This window comes from Amblyraja radiata, chromosome 27, assembly GCF_010909765.2.
Source record: "Amblyraja radiata isolate CabotCenter1 chromosome 27, sAmbRad1.1.pri, whole genome shotgun sequence".
NCBI classification, from domain to species: Eukaryota; Metazoa; Chordata; class Chondrichthyes; order Rajiformes; family Rajidae; genus Amblyraja; species Amblyraja radiata.
Genome location: NC_045982.1, coordinates 18,193,022 through 18,199,116, shown reverse-complemented (window position 1 = coordinate 18,199,116; position 6,095 = coordinate 18,193,022). Strand labels below are relative to the sequence as shown.

At 38.7% G+C, this 6,095-nt stretch overlaps 1 long non-coding RNA gene across 1 annotated transcript; it reads left to right on the top strand.

Annotated features, from left to right (window-relative positions):
* The first annotated feature begins 1,354 nt into the window (after positions 1–1,354).
* On the top strand, positions 1,355–3,635 carry LOC116988530. Its single transcript, XR_004415976.1, has 2 exons — positions 1,355–2,466; positions 3,327–3,635. It is a non-coding gene; the product is annotated as an uncharacterized LOC116988530 (long non-coding RNA).
* Positions 3,636–6,095: the final 2,460 nt, after the last annotated feature.

The window sequence follows — 6,095 nt, the reverse complement described above, 5'->3', positions numbered from 1 at the left end:
CAGCTCAAACAATGAAGCCCACTGGCAAACAACTAGTGATTTGAGGAAAATAGATGTTAGGGATTATGTGTAGGAAGGAACTGCAGATGCTGGTTTACACCGAAGATAGAAACACAATGCTGGAGTAACTCTGAGGGACAGGCAGCATCTCTGGAGAGAAGGAATGGGTGACATTTCAGATCAAGACCCTTCTCCAGATGTCAGGGATTATTCAGGAGTTGTAAAATTATAGCAGCCATTAATTCAAACAAGAACCAATCTTCCGAAACCCTGTACTGATGTACCTTGGAAGTAGTAAACAACCTGCAATTAAAAGTGTAGCTTAGAAAAACAGTGTGATCTACTGACATGGCCATGAGATATTGTCATATGCATTAACCCAATGTAAAACAATGGTGTATGTTAATAGGCCTACATCAAACCAAACTTTCAGCAAGTTATTTTGCTCCTTTGTGATACCAATGAAGGAAACTTCCAGACTAGACATTTTGTCACTTGGTACATCAAACTTGGCCATAGGCATAGTTGTATGTCTATTGATAATTGCAATACTTGTGTGCTAAAGGGTCAGCCCGCAAAACACTAATTTTGGATGTCCCGGTTCCATAAGTTCATAAATCATAGGAGCAGAATTAGGCCATTCGGCCCATCGAGTTTACTCCGCCATTCAATCATGGTTGACCTATCTCTCCTTCAACCCTATCTTCCTACCTTCTCCCTGTGACACTCGAATCTCCGCTTTAAAAATACCCAAAGACTTTGCCTGCTCAACTGACTGTGGCAATGAATTCCACAAATTCACCCACCATCTGGCTAAAGAAATTCCTTCTCATTTCCTTTCTAAAGGTACGTCCTTTTATTCTGTGCAGTGATTCTGATCCTAGACTCTCCCACTATTGGCACCATCCTTACTTCCATCTTACTTGCTGCAACTTTGCAGGCAAATGAACACAATAGCACAACAAATTAATATGCAATAATAAATAATGCAATAAACTCTCAGTAATACTAGGTAATCAGGTCTTAACAGTCCAAATCAAAGTACTTAGTGGAACCTAAATAAAGTCCATAATAGTCATAATGAGGCTGGTTGTGGTTAGGGTTATGCAGTGTGGTTCTTAGGAAGAGGCTGATCTTGAACCTGGAGGTCACGGTTCTTAGGCTCTTGTACCTGCCGCCCGGTGGTAGCAGCGAGGTGAGAGCGTGGGTGGAGTGGGTCTTTGATGATATTAACTGCATTTTTGTGACGGTGCTTTCTTTAGATCCTTTTGACGTTTGCTTATCCTGAAGAATAAAGAATTTATATCTTCAAGTTGAGTGTGTCCAAGTTCACTGGTCACAATAATATCTGTCACCCCATCGTAGGAAAGCCTTGAACAGATTACAATAGATAAATCAATACTTAAAGATAAAGAAAGAGTTTCCTCCCTACCCCAGAACCTTAAGTCATGTGCTTCCAAATGACCTCCCATCATACCAGTATCCAAATAATTAACTCAAAATGCAGTACATTTTTACCCAACAGATAAATAGCAGATATGTTATAGATAGGACAGGTTTGGAGGGATTTGGACCAAATGGGACATGTTGGCCGGTGTAGGCAAGTTTCGGCCGAAGACTCTGTTTCCACACTGTGTCACTTTATGACTTTATGTTCCGCCACCTTATTTGTTTGCCCATAGGTGCATTTCTAATGTCTACCCCTTCAAAGATACATACAGGAATTGTTGACAAGCATGCACAGTGCAAATCTGATTCATGATCATTAACAGTTCTTGGTCAATGATTTTCAATACTAAGTTGTATTTATAATTTTCAGACAATTTGTATCTTTCAAAGGCCTGTTCAATTGTAATAGTATACATTGTACATAATCGGGTGTAAAATCCATAATAAATGCTGGAAACACTTCACAAGTCAAACAGTATTTGTGTAAAGAAAAACAGTTAAAGTTTCTCCTCTGGAACTCCTTGCGAGAAAAATCCATAACCTATTCAAGAGTTGAATTCCTTCTATTATGTAGTACTTCCAACAAAATACAGGTTCATTATCAGCCGTGACTTGTGATTCAGGTCTACAGTGTAAAATTGAGTAACCTGATGGGAATGCTGGTTCACAGGCTGGTCACGTGAAGAAGAAGTTGAACGTGAAGCACAAGTAGAACATATTTAGGAAAGGTGCTCACATATTCCTTTGCAAACACAAAGCCTACATGACACAGACCTGTTATCATTATATTTTCTCACTCTGGCAATGCTGCATTGCCTTTAACCACCACCGATGTACTAGGCGTGGATGAGGTGGTATGATGGGGCCCTTTCTCCGATGTACATGCTTTTATGATTCCACATTTGCACAGGACTGTTTTTGGATGACACATCGCTTTTTGCTTCCTTCCTCGGGTATTAACCTTTTGTGTTTCTTGTAGGAACAGGAGAGCTCATTGTAGAGGATTAGACCATAAAGGTAACTTTCACCCTGGGATGGCACTCGGAGTTCACTTTGTAGCATTCTGACAAGTAGTTCCAGCGTTAAATCTAATTGAATAATACATCCATTGAAAGTGAACCCCTCACTGCAGGATTGCCAATAACTTCAACAAGACATGTGAATGGATGTTTTCAAGAGAGAGTTAGATTTAGCTCCGAGGGCTAAAGGAATCATGGGATATGGGGCAAAAACAGGAACGGGGTACTGATTTTAGATGGTCGGCCATGATCATATTGAATGATGGTGCTAGCTCGAAGGACTGAATGGTCTACTCCTGCACCTATTTGTCTATGTTTTTAAAGCATCGTGGCAGTACAGTGAACTCCTTCCATTTACTTTGTGCAAATGCACACTCACTTATACATTGGAAGATTAAAAAAGGGACTAAAAATGTAAATTTAAGAAAAATTGTCGATATAATAGAAAACTTTTTTTTTGTCACACTAAACTGCACCAGTAAACATGAGATATTATTACAGGGACTAGTCTGGTTGAGTAACTTTCTTAAGGTTGAAGTATGCAGCACACCATATAGTTCATGTCTTCGTCAAAGGTTCAATACAGTCTGATAATCCCTTATAATGCCCTGCATGCTTAACATAGGAGCATCCAAAAGTAGAAGCAAGCCAAAATCTTGAAAGAGACTGCACTATTTAATCTTAATATTATTTAATAAATTCCATCTATCCATCTGAGCTGCATGATATTTATTTAGTTTCTAACATGTGTGAATTTGGTGGATGTCTATCTTTGTCTGCACCATTTAAGCTTCTTAAAATACCGAGTGTACAAGCTGATGGATATCCCAGAAATTACAATCCTTTGATTTCTTTCAGGAAGCCAAAGTGAGAAATTCTTGTCGCAACAAGGTGAAGCAGGAGACTTCCCACAACAGGACCGGGATCACCGCACTCTTGATTAGTATTGCATCCCTCACAGACACACAAGTATAAAAACATCATCCACTTTTCTTGGAGAAACTATTGTCGCTGTACCCAGGATGACATTCCAATGAATTGCTGAGGGAATGCTGCACTGTTGAAAGTTCACATCTTCAGAGGAGACACAAAACTGATCCCGATGTTCACTCAGGTGGACTTAACAGATGTCAAGGCATTATTTTAAATACAATTTGATTTACTCCGCTGTTTTAACAGTGTTGTAATGAATATTTGTTCATCTCTTCACATTATTAAAATATTATCCTTTCAATAGCACTTTTGGGAGCTTGCTGTACACCAATTGACCACCTTGTTTGTAGGAAGGAACTGCAGATGATGGTTTATGCCAAAGGTAGACATAAAATGCTGGAGTAACTCAGCGGGACAGGCAGCATCTCTGGAGTGAAAGAATGTGATGTTTTCGGTCGAGGTCCTGAAGAATGTCACCCATTCTCTCCAGAGATGCTGCCTGGCCCGCTGAGTTACTCCAGCATTTTGTGACCACCTTGTTTGGTACTTTGTAGCAGTAATACACTTCACAATTACTTAATTCACTGTAAAATGCTTAGATACATCTGACTGAGCACAGCAGGTATTTATGCATGGAACTACTTCATTACGTATATACTTGTGTGATAATGGGTCTGGACAAGATTCAGATTTATTTATTGTCATATGTACCAGGGTGCTATGAAATTCCTTGTTCACATAAAGCTCACAGAGTAAATAGTGTATATACAATAATGATAAATACAATGAAAAGTGCAAAATAGCAGAATGTTGGCATGATTATGGTGCAATGTGAAACGGTGACAAGATTAAAGTACTAACAGAATAACCAAACAAAGTATGAGTAAGAGTACATGGCCACGCCTCTGGGAAGTGGATATAAAAGAAGTGACTGGTTCAGGAATCTGATAGCATCCAAAAAATAAGCAGGTGAAGATTTTGTCAATAAGGGTTAATAAGATGATCACAAGACAAAAGAGATTCACAAACCTTAGATTAATAGCTAATAGGGTTTCTCTAAGAAAAAACCTTCCTGACAGGTAATAACTTGATGCACGTTTTAATAGACATTTTGAATTGTACACTTGAAGCCGCATAGAATCTGGAAATGAAACCAAGAAAATTAAAAGCTGTATTATAATAAATTATGTGTAGGAAGGAACTGCAGATGCTGGTTTAAACCAAAGATAGACACAAAATGCTGGAGTAACTCAGCGGGACAGGCTGCATCTCTGGAGAGAAGGAATGGGTGACGTTTTGGGTCGAGACCCTTCTTCAGACTAATAATAAATTATACTTTGGTTGCTAATGAAATTCTGACAGGACTTTGGGTGAGAAAGAACAGTGGCAGGGAGCCAAACCTGATAACTTACAGAAGCCATGGTCGCCAACTCGTTATTTTGCTGCTCAGCTCTACTTGCTCCAAGATGTGTTGATTAAAACCTGAATGTCCAGCACATTCAGTATTCCTCACAAACATTCAATGTTTATTGACCATTGTAAGCATGTAAAATTTGACAAGCACAGTATGTTGCAATTATCTTCTGCATAAGTCTCTAATTCACATTCATTCTCTATTACAAAGAACATTTTTATACCAGAGTACAGATCCTGACACAGCAAAATGTACTAAACTTTGAAGTTTGATACTGACAAATATGTGAGACAAAAATATAAATCAATTCCATTAAGCTTGTATGGCCAAAGTGAAAGAAGTGCATTTAAAAGGAGTCTATGCAAACTTAATAAATTGGCAGGGTGTGGAGTGTGGAGTTCAATTCCATTAGAATTAAAACCACTTGCACTAATGTACAAGATTAACATTGAAGTCTTCCCAAAGGGGGAAGAAATAATAAATCAAAGATCTGAAGGAATAGATGACAAGAAAAACAGGGAGGTTACTGAAACACACTCAGAAAGGAGTTTGCAAATGTTCCTGATTTCTACTGTCAAATTTAGATATGTTCTTTGACTGTAACTCATAGCCAAACAAAGAACACAGAGCAACATTTAAATAGATCCACACTGAGACAAGTTTGCCAAAACCTATTCCAGGGCCAAGGTATTGTTTATATTGAGAATTTCAATACGCATTTACTGAAAGGCTGTTTTTGAACAATGTCTTGGACACTTCATTCATTTAAAACAAATAATTCCCCAAACTCTTCTGTTGCTGGTTGAAATGAATGGTTGCTTGTCTTCAGCTACGTAATTAGGTGGGAGCATTGCAACATCTCTGAATGCATCACAGCAATTGAATCTACAATGAGCTACTATCAAAATAAAGATTGATACAACTGACCTGTACGGATTCAGTGCGCAGTCCTGCTTCACATTAAAAATGGCAGGATATAAATATTTTATAATGCAGCAAGCATTATATATGCATTATGGTGACCACGTTGTAACGGCTAAAGTATAGGAAGCATTATAAAAATGTAACTGTTCTCTTGAGCAAAACACAAAGTGCTGAAGGAACTCAGTGGGCTAGGCAGCATTTGTAGAGGGAATGGGCAGGCAGAATTTCGGGTCAAGACACTTCTTTAGACTCCCGACCGAAATGTCGCCTGTTCTTTCCCTCCACAAATGCTGACTGAACTGCTGAATTCTGTCAGCACTTTGCATTTTGCTCAAAATGTCAGCACCTGCAGTCTC